This window comes from Triticum urartu, chromosome 7 (assembly GCF_003073215.2).
Source record: "Triticum urartu cultivar G1812 chromosome 7, Tu2.1, whole genome shotgun sequence".
In the NCBI taxonomy this organism is placed as follows: domain Eukaryota; kingdom Viridiplantae; phylum Streptophyta; class Magnoliopsida; order Poales; family Poaceae; genus Triticum; species Triticum urartu.
Genome location: NC_053028.1, coordinates 530,922,736 through 530,934,555, shown reverse-complemented (window position 1 = coordinate 530,934,555; position 11,820 = coordinate 530,922,736).

Here is an 11,820-nt window from a genome sequence, read left to right as displayed (position 1 = left end):
GTGAATCTCATCATGTTACTTCTAATTAATGTTGTTGGGTTTTAATTACTTAATTGGGATCGGAATGCTGTCAACCATTCTCGATGTTTAACAACCACCTTGATAGTTAAATAAATCTATTCCTTTGCAGTAGGGAAAAATTGGCTTTACGCAAAACTTTAACCATAGAGCTTTCCACCAGCCATATATGCATGTAGTATAGCTGTTTCATTCCATTCCTCTCTATGTGTTACATTGCCAGCATATTCCATGTGCTGACCCGTTTTCGGGCTGCAACTTCTCATGTTGCAGACTTTTCAGACGATGAGTAAGGTGCTTTTAGGTCGTGGTTCTATACTCAGTGATGCCGTTGGAGTTGATGGACCCATTTGTCTTCCAAGTCTTCCGCTGTTATCGACACTAGATGGCCTTAAGCCATATTTATTGTAATAAGTTCTCTTTGAGACAACGATGTAATAAGTGTGTGATTGCCACTCTGCTATAAATCCTTCGATGTACTGTGTGGTGTCAGCATTACTAATCCAGGGATGACACCTGAGCACAGAGCGCTTGATCCATTCGGGTCAGGTCGCGACAAGTCAACACCTTGAACTTGTCGAAAACATTTTGTGACAATTCGAGCTTTGTAGATAGTGACACTACTATCAGCGTCCGTCTTCCTCTTTAAGATCCATTTATTCTGAATGGATCACCGATCATCGGGAAAGTCAATCGAAGTCCATACTTTGTTCTCATACATGGATCCCATCTCAGATTTCATGGCCTTAAGCCATTTCGTGGAATCTGGGCTCATCGTCGCTTCCTCATAGTTCGTAGGTTCGTCATGGTCTAGTAACATGACTTCCAGAACAGGATTACCGTATCACTACGGTGCGGAACATACTCTGGTTGACCTATGAGGTTCGGTAGTAACTTGATCTGAAGTTTCATGATCATCATCATTAACTTCCTCACTAATTGGTGTAGGCATCACTAGAACTGATTTCAGTGATGAGATACTTTCCAATTCGAGAGAAGGTACAATTACCTAATCAAGTTCTACTTTCCTCCCACTCACTTCTTTCAAGACAAACTCCTTCTCTAGAAAGGATTCACTTTTAGCAACAAAGATCTTGCCTTCGGATCTGTGATAGAAGGTGTACCCAACAGTTTCTTCTTTTGGGTATCCTATTAAGACACACTTCTTCGATTTGGGTTCGAGCTTATCAGGTTGAAACTTTTTCACATAAGCATTGCAACCCCAAACTTTAAGAAATGACAGCTTAGGTTTCTTGCTAAACCACAGTTCATACGGTGTCGTCTCAACGGATTTTTAGACGGTGCCCTATTTAACGTGAATGCAGTTGTCTCTAATGCATAACCCCAAAATGACAGTGGTAAATCGGTAAGAGACATCATAGATCGCACCATATCTAATAAAGTACGGTTACGACGTTCGGACACACCATTACTCTGTGGTGTTCCAGGTGGCATAAGTTGTGAAACTTATTCCACATTGTTTTTAAATGAAGGCCAAACTCATAACTCAAATATTTGCCTCCGCGATCAGATCGTAGAAACTTTATTGTCTTGTTACGATGATTCTTAACTTCACTCTGAATTTCTTTGAACTTTTCAAATGTTTCAGACTTTTGTTGCATTAAGTAGATATATCCATATATGTTTAAATCATCTGTGAAGGTCAGAAAATAACGATACCCGCCACAAGCCTCAACACTCATCAGATTGCATACATTAGTATGTATTATTTCCAATAAGTTAGTGGTTCACTCTATTGTTTCGGAGAACGGAGTCTTAGTCATCTTGCCCATGAGGCATGGTTCACAAGCATCAAATGATTCATAATCAAGTGATTCCAAAAGTCCATCCACATGGAGTTTCTTCATGCGCTTTACACCAATATGACATAAATGGCAGTGCCACTAGTATGTTGCACTATCATTATCAACTTTGCATCTTTTGGCATCAATATTATGAATATGTGTATTACTACGATCGAGATTCAATAAACCATTCACCTTGGGTGTATGACCACAGAAGTTTTATTCATGTAAACAGAATAATAATTATTCTTTGACTTAAATGAATAACCGTATTGCAATAAACATGATCCAATCATATTATGCTCAACGCAAACACCAAATAACATTTATTTTAGGTTCAACACTAATCCCGAAGGTAAATGGAGGGTGCGATGGTGATCTTATCAACCTTGGAATTATTTCCAACACACATCATCACCTCGCCCTCAACTAGTCTCTGTTCATTTTGTAAATCCTGTTTGAAGTTACTAATCATAGCAACTGAACCAGTATCAAATACCCAGGGGCTACTATGAACACTAGTAAAGTACACATCAATAACATGTATATCATATATACTTTTGTTCACTTTTCCATCCTTCTTATTCGCCAAGTATTTAGGACAATTCCGCTTCCAGTGACCATTTCCTTTGTAGTAGAAGCAGTCAGTTTTAGGCTTGGGTCTAGCTTTGGGCTTCTTCATGGGAGTGGCAACTTGCTTGCCATTCTTCTTGAAGTTCCCTTTCTTTCCCTTGCCCTTTTACTTTAAACTAGTGGTCTTGTCAACCATCAACACTTGCTACTTTTCTTGATTTCTACCTTCGCTGATTTCAGCATCGTGAAGAGCTCGGGAATCGTTTTACGTCATCCCTTGCATATTATAGTTCGTCACTAAGTTCCAGTAACTTGGTGATAGTGACTAGAGAACTCTGTCAATCACTATCTTATGTGGAAGATTAACTCCCACTTGATTCAAGCAATTGTAGTACCCACACAATCTGAGCACATGCTCACTGGTTGAGCTATTCTTCTCCATCTTGTAGGCAAAGTACTGTCAGAGGTCTCATACCTCTCGACACGGGCATGAGTCCGAAATACTAATTTCAACTCTTGGAACATCTAATATGCTCCGTGGCATTCAAAGCGTCTTTGAAGTCCCGGTTCTAAGCCTTAAAGCATGGCTCACTAAACTATCAAGTAGTCATCATACCGAGCTTGCTAATCGTTCATAACGTCTGCCTCTGCTCCTGCAATAGGTCTGTCACCTAGCGGTGCATCAAGGACATAATTCTTCTGTGCAGCAATGAGGATAATCCTCAGATCACGGATCTAGTCCACATCATTGCTACTAACATCTTTCAACATAGTTTTCTCTAGGAACATATCATAAATAAAACGGGGAAGCTATACGCGAGCAATTGATCTACAACATAGATATGCAAATACTATCAGGACTAACTTCATGATAAATTAAAGTTCAATTAATCATATTACTTAAGAACTCCCACTTAGATAGACATCCCTCTAGTCATCTAAATGATCACGTGATCCAAATCAACTAAACCATGTCTGATCATCACGTGAGATGGAGAAGTTTTCAATGGTGAACATCACTATGTTGATCATATCTACTATATGATTCACGCTCGACCTTTCGGTCTCAGTTCCGAGGCCATATCTGCATATGCTAGGCTCGTCAAGTTTAACCTGAGTATTCTGCTTGTGCAAAACTGGCTTGCACCCGTTGTATGTGAACGTAGAGCTTATCACACCTGATCATCACATGGTGTCTCAACACAAAGAACTGTCGCAACGGTGCATACTCTGGGAGAACACTTATACCTTGAAATTTTAGTGAGAGATCATCTTATAATGCTACTGTCGTACTAAGCAAAATAAGATGCATAAAGGATAAACATCACATGCAATCAATATAAGTGATATGATATGGCCATTATCGTCTTGTGCCTTTGATCTCCATCTCCAAAGCACCATCATGATCACCATCGTCACCGGCTTGACACCTTGATCTCCATCGTAGGATCGTTGTCGTCTTGCCAACTATTGCTTCTACGACTATCGCTACCACTTAGTGATAAAGTAAAGCAATTACATGGCGATTGCATTTCATACAATAAAGCTACAACCATATGGATCCTGCCAGTTGCCTATAACTGTGTTACAAAACATGATCATCTCATACAACAATTTATATAATCACGTCTTGACCATATCACATCACAACATGCCCTACAAAAACAAGTTAGACGTCCTCTACTTTGCTGTTGCAAGTTTTATGTGGCTGCTACGGGCATCTAGCAAGAACCGTTCTTACCTACGCATTAAAACCACAACGTGGTATAGTGATTGCTTTTTGATCTTCAAAAAGAACCCTGCTCATTGAATCCGATTCAACTAAAGTTGGAGAAACTGACACCCGCCAGCCACCTGCGTGCAAAGCATGTCGGTAGAACTAGTCTCATGAACGCGGTCATGTAATGTCGGTCCGGGTCGTTTCATCCAACAATACCGCCGAATTAAGAAACAACTAGTGACGACAAGCAATATGTATATACCATCGCCCACAACTCCTTTGTTTTCTACTCGTGCATATAACATCTACGCATAGACCTGGCTCTGATACCACTGTTGGGGAACGCAGTATTTCAAAAAAAATTCCTACAATCACGCAACATCTATCTAGGAGATGCATAGCAACAAGAGGGGAGAGTGTGTCTACGTACCCTCGTAGACCGAAAGCGGAAGCATTGAGTAACACGGTTGATGTAGTCGAACGTCTTCGCGATCCAACCGATCAAGTACCGGACCCACGACACCTCCGCAATCAACACACACTCAGCTCGGTGACGTCCCTCGAACTCTAGATCCCACTGAGGGTGAGGGAGAGTTTCGTCAGCACGACGGCGCGTTGACGGTGATGGTGAAGTTACCGACGCAGGGCTTCACCTGAGCACTACGACAATATGACCGAGGTGGAAATCTGTGGAGGGGGGCACCGCACACGGCTAAGAAATCAACTTGTGTATCTATGGGGTGCCCCGTTCCCCGTATATAAAGGAGTGGAGGAGGGGGCCGGCCGGCCTCATAGGGCGCGCCCCAAGGGGGGGAATCCTACTCCTACAAGGAGTAGGTTCCCTCCTTTCCTAGTCCAACTAGGAGGGGGAAGGAAGGGGAAGAGGAGAAGAAGGAAAGGGGGGCCGGCCCCCTCCCCAATTCGGATTGGGCTTGGGGGGCACGCCCCTCCTCTTGGCCGCCTCCTCTCTCTTCCACTAAAGCCCATGAAGGCCCATTAACCCCCCGGGGGGTTCCGGTAACCCCCCGGTACTCCGGAAAATGCCCGAACCTATCTGAAACCTTTCCGGTGTCCAAACATAACCTTCCAATATATCAATCTTCATGTCTCGACCACTTCAAGACTCCTCGTCATGTCTGTGATCACATCCGGGATTCCTAACAACCTTCGGTACATAAAATCACATAACTCACAGTACATATCATCATCGAACGTTAAGCGTGCGGACCCTATGGGTTCGAGAACTATGCAGACATGACCGAGACTCGTCTCCGGTCAGTAACCAACAGCGGAACCTGGATGCTCATATTGGTTCCTACATATTCTACGAAGATCTTTATCGGTCAAACCGCATAACAACATATGTTGTTCCCTTTGTCATCGGTATGTTACTTGCCCAAGATTCGATTGTCGGTGTCATCATACCTAGTTCAATCTCGTCACCGACAAGTCTCTTTACTCATTCCGTAATGCATCATTCCGTAACTAACTCATTAGTCGCATTACTTGCAAGGCTTATAGTGATGTGCATTACCGAGAGGGCCCAAAGATGCCTCTCTGACAATCGGAGTGACAAATCCTAATCTCGATCTATGCCAAATCAACAAACACCATCGGATACACCTGTAGAGCATCTTAGTTATGTTGTGACATTTGATAGCACACTAAGTGTTCCTCCCATATTCGGGAGTTGCGTAATCTCATAGTCATAGGAACATGTATAAGTCATGAAGAAAGCAATAGCAATAAACTAAATGATCATAGTGCTAAGCTAGCGGATGGGTCTAGTCCATCACATCATTCTGTAATGATGTGATCTCATTCATCAAATGAAAACACATGTACATGGCTAGGAAACTTTAACCATCTTTGATTAACGAGCTAGTCAAGTAGAGGCATACTAGGGACACTCTGTTTGTCTATGTATTCACACATGTACTAAGTTTCTGGTTAATACAATTCTAGCATGAATAATAAACATTTATCATGATATAAGGAAATATAAATAACAACTTTATTATTGCCTCTAGGGCATATTTCCTTCAATATTGTTGATTGGAAATGATACTATATTTTTGAATAGTATAAAAGGATACTTGAATAAGAATTTTTCAATGAAAGACCTCGGTGAAGCTGCTTATATATTGGGCATCAAGATCTATAGAGATAGATCAAGACGCTTAATTGGACTTTCACAAAGCACATACCTTGATAAAGTTTTGAAGAAGTTCAAAATGGACCAAGCAAAGAAAGGGTTCTTGCCTGTGTTACAAGGTGTGAAGTTGAGTCAGACTCAATGCCCGACCACTGCAGAAGATAGAGAGAAAATGAAAGTCACTCCCTATGCTTCAGCCATAGGTTCTATCATGTATGCAATGCTGTGTACCAGACCTAATGTGTGCCTTGCTATTAGTTTAGCAGGGAGGTACCAAAGTAATCCAGGAGTGGATCACTAGACAGCGGTCAAGAACATCCTGAAATACCTGAAAGGGGCTAAGGATATGTTTCTTGTTTATGGAGGTGACAAAGAGCTTGTCGTAAATGATTACGTCGATGCAAATTTTTGACACTGATCTGGATGACTCTAAGTCACATACCGGATATGTGTTTTTATTAAATGGAGGAGCTGTAAGTTGGTGCATTTCCAAGCAGAGCATCGTGGCGGGATCTACGTGCAAAGAGGAGTACATAGCTGCTTCGGAAGCAACAAATGAAGGAGTCTGAATGAAGGAGTTCATATCCGATCTAGGTGTCATACCTAGTGCATCGGGTCCAATGAAAAATCTTTTGTGACAATACTGGTGCAATTGCCTTGGCAAAGGAATCCAGATTTCACAAGACAACCAAGCACATCCAAATACGCTTCAATTCCATCCGTGATCAAGTCAAGGAGGGAGACATAGAGATTTGCAAGATACATACGAAGATGAATGTTGCAGACCCGTTGACTAAGCCTCTCTCACGAGCAAAACATGATCAGCACCAAGACTCCATGGGTGTTAGAATCATTACAATGTAATCTAGATTATTGACTCTAGTGCAAGTGGGAGACTAAAGGAAATATGCCCTAGAGGCAATAATAAAGTTGTTAATTATATTTCCTTATATCATGATAAATGTTCATTATTCATGCTAGAATTGTATTAATCGGAAACTTAGTACATGTGTGAATACATAGACAAACCGAGTGTCACTAGTATGCCTCTACTTGACTAGCTCGTTAATCAAAGATGGTTAAGTTTCCTAACCATAGACATGAGTTGTCATTTGATAAACGAGATCACATCATTAGAGAATGATGTGATTGACATGACCCATCCGTTAGCTTAGCACTATGATCGTTTAGTTTATTGCTATTGCTTTCTTCATAACTTATACATGTTCCTATGACTATGAGATTATGTTACTCCCGAATACCGGAGGAACACTTTATGTGCTATCAAATGTCACAGCGTAACTGGTTAATTATAAAGATGCTCTACAGGTGTCTCTGATGGTGTTTGTTGAGTTGGCATAGATCGAGATTAGGATTTGTCACTCCGATTGTCGGAGAGGTATCTCTGGGCCCTCTCGGTAATACACGTCACTATAAGCCTTGCAAGCAATGTGACTACAGAGTTAGTTGTGGGATGTTGCATTACGGAACGAGTAAAGAGACTTGCCGGTAACGAGATTGAACTAGGTATGATTACACCGGCGATCGAATCTCGGGCAAGTAACATATCGATGACAAAGGGAACAACGTATGTTGTTATGCGGTTTGACTGATAAAGATCTTCATAGAATATGTAGGACCAATATGAGCATCCAGGTTCCGCTATTGGTTATTGACCGGAGATGAGTCTCGGTCATGTCTACATAGTTCTCGAACCCGTAGGGTCCGCACGCTTAACGTCGATGACGGTATGTATTGTGAGTTATGTGATTTGATGTACTAAAGGTTGTTCCGAGTCCCGAATATGATCACGGACATGGCGAGGAGTCTCAAAATGGCCGAGACATAAATATTGATATATTGGAAGGTTATGTTTGGACACCAGAAAGGTTTCATATAGGTTTGAGCATTTTTCGGAGTATCGGGGGTTACCGGAACCCCCCGGGGGGTTAATGGGCCTTCATGGGCTTTAGTGCGAGAGGAGGAGGCGGCCAAGAGGAGGGGCGCGCCCCCCTAAGCCCAATCCAAATTGGGAGAGGGGCCGGCCCCCCTTTCCTTCTCTCCTTCTTCCCTTTCCTTCCCCTCCTAGTTGAACTAGGACAGGGGGGAACCTACTCCTAGTAGGAGTAGGATTCGTCCCTTGGGGCGCACCCCATGAGACCGGCCGGCCCCCTCATCCACTCCTTTATATACGGGGGAGGGGGCACCCCATAGACACACAAGTTGATCTCTTAACCGTGTGTGGTGCCCCCCTCCATAGATTTCCACCTCGGTCATATTGTCGTAGTGCTTAGGCGAAGCCCTACGTCGGTAACTTCATCATCACCGTCACCACACCATCGTGCTGACAAAACTCTCCCTCGGCCTCAGCTGGATCTAGAGTTCAAGGGATGTCGCCGAGCTGAACGTGTGCAGATCGCGGAGGTGCTGTGCATTCGGTACTTGATCGGTTGAATCGCGAAGACGTTCGACTACATCAACCGCGTTACTTAATGCTTCCGCTTTCGGTCTACGAGGGTACGTGGACTCACTCTTCCCGCTCGTTGCTATGCTTCTCCTAGATAGATCTTGCGTGATCATAGGCAAAATTTTGAATTACTATGTTCCCCAACAAATCCAACATACAGGAGAAGTTATGGAAATTGGATATCTTCTAAAATGTCTTCTTGTGGTTCTTGTTTTCTTTGGTCTTACTATTATAGTCAAGATTTGATAATGTGTTTCATGTATCAAAAATCAAGGATGAAAATAAAATATATGTGTTTGCAAAAATAAAATGTATGCAGATAAGATGCGGCTGAAATGCGGGCTCATTGCCTCCCCCAAAATGACGAAAAGCGGATGAAACGAACGTCCATTTGGGGTCGTGCGTTGGAGTTGGCCTCACTGCCTCGTACTTCTTACGGTCATTGATCTCCTTGTTCATCCCCGCAAGTCACTTCTTTGCATGCTAATCCAATAGGCTTTCGTTTGCCAACATTAGCTTTGCATCCTCCGCCTCCTATGCGATTTGCATCCTCTCATTCTCAAGCTCAATCTCTCCAAATGTCTTGGCCTTCTCGAGCTCTCATTTGATCGCCACCTCTTTCTTCTCCAACTCGATCTTCTCCCTCTCAATTTCTATCTTCTTCTCCGCCCTCTTCCGGTCCCAATCCATCCTCTTTTTTGGGCATCCAACATGAGCTTGTACCTCTCCTCTTTCTTGTCTCCCTAACCGAAAAAATGCTTGTCCATGGGTGGACATTTTTGTAGACACAACGTCACCGGAGGTGCTTGCCTTCTCCCACTTGTTTTCCATCACTTGCCAGTTATCTTTGGGCACGGTGGCTCTTCCATTCTCCACTACATCATCTTTCTCTTCTACGTCCAATCCAATTGTTTGTTGGGAGCTTGGGCCATCATTCCTCTTCTTGTCGGCCTTGAGACCAGCCACAAGTTGTGTCCACTTTGTTTTTCCATTCAGTATCACCCAACAATGGCTAAAACCAAATGACTTCTTCTCCGTTTCTTGATACATAGTGCCGCCACCACTATCTAGCGAACAAAATATGTATGAGCATGATAATGCAACAAAAACAAGCATATGCAAATGATGACAAGATAAAGTAATTTGGCTTATGTGGGTTGCCACTCCCATCCCACTTTGAGGGCGGCTAAGCACTTTTGAACAGTAGTCGATGTACTTGTTCACTTCCCTTTGAATGATCCCCCATCGATGTTGGAGAGATGCAACATTGTGGTTCAAATGAAGGGTAAGTTGGATCTCCCAACTTGTAGTTGATACGGCTCCAACGTATCTATACTTTTTCATTGTTTCATGCTATTATATTATCAATCTTGTATATTTTATATGCTTTAGTATGCAATTTTATATTATTTTTGGGACTAACATATTAACCCGGTGCCTAGTGCCAGTTGTTGTTTTCAGCTTGTTTTTGGTTTTCCAGAAAATCAGTACCAAACGGAGTCCAAACGCTACAAAATTTTTTGACGATTTTTTCTGGACCAAAGAGACCCTAGAAGGTTCATGAGGAGACTAGATAACAAATGAGGAAACGACAAGGCAACAGGGCGCGCCCTAGGGGGTAGGCGTGCCCTGATGCCTTGTGGGTCGCACGTGGCTCTGTCCGACCTAATTTCACCCCTATAAATTCTCAAATATTGGGGAAACCCCATAGAGCCACCCAAAATTTTCCACTGCCATAAGCTTCTATTCTTCCATGATCCCATCTGTATGCCTTTTCCGGTACTCTGCCGGAGGGGGAATCGATCACGGAGGGCTTCTACATCAACCTTGCTACCCTACCAATAATGTGTGAGTAGTTCATCACAGATCTACGGGTCCATAGCTAGTAGCTAGATGGCTTCTTCTCTCTCTTAGATCTTCAATACAATGTTCTCCTAGATCTTCTTGGAGTTCTATCCGATGTAATCTTCTTTTGCGGTGTATTTGTTGAGATCTGATGAATTATGAGTTTATGATCAGATTATTCAATGAAAGTAACTGAGTCTTTTCTGAACTTTATTATGCATGATTATGATAGCTTTGTATTTATCTCCGATCTATCCATTTGGTTTGGCCATCTAGATTCAACAAAGCGGATGAAATTCATGCAAACACAACCGGTTTTCATACAAACATGACATATTTCATACAAACTAGATGAAAACGGTTACATTTTGGGCATATTTTAACTAAAAAGGTAAAACTATGTGCACGTATAGTCGCGCGGAGCTCCACTCCCATGACACGGATACACTACACTAGTCTATGGCCGGCCGCGATAGATCTCTTTGTCTTCTCCATGTCCGGCAGCCCGCTAACCGGACTGCCGGGAGTCCCGGAGGCATATTATTCCTTTGTATCTTTCCTATGCCCGGCTACGCCGCTCATCGGAGTGGCGAAGAGGGTGCCTCAGCCAGAGGGGAAGGTGCGTCCGTGGAGCCCAGACAAGTCACCGACTGTTCAAGCCGGCGACGTGCCGGTGGTGGCCTCCATGGGATACAAGCGGCGGCAACCTCCCGTGTTCTACTTCTCCTCGATGATGATGGAGGGCGCGGACGTGCTGGCCGCCACCTCATTGACATCCGTGCAACCGGCTTATTTCTCTGCCTACATGGCGTGACTACGCTCGCGTCGATGGCGGATGGCGCGGTCGCAAGCACTAGAGGCGCGATACGACGCAGCATCGTCGACTGCAACGACGATGCCCGTGTCTTCGTGATCCCTGCCGTTCCGGCCTGGAGTAACTCGCCACTCCTCCTAGATCAGCCTCCCTGATGTTGAGTAGTAGGACAGTCGGCGGGGCTTTTTTGTGAGGGAAGATACGAGCGTTTATTTCATTCCATATGGTGCATGAGGCCAACATGGCAAGCGAAGCCATGGCCTTCCTATTGGCAATGGCAGTGTGGCATAGTCCAGTCCACCTCTCCTTGGTGGAATGAATGAGGTGCCAAACAGAAGTATCGATGCTCTCAAGTTGGAGCCAAACCTTAATCATGCCCAAAGTCTAGTGATGAATTTGCACTAGAAGAAGAGGTGGTCTACG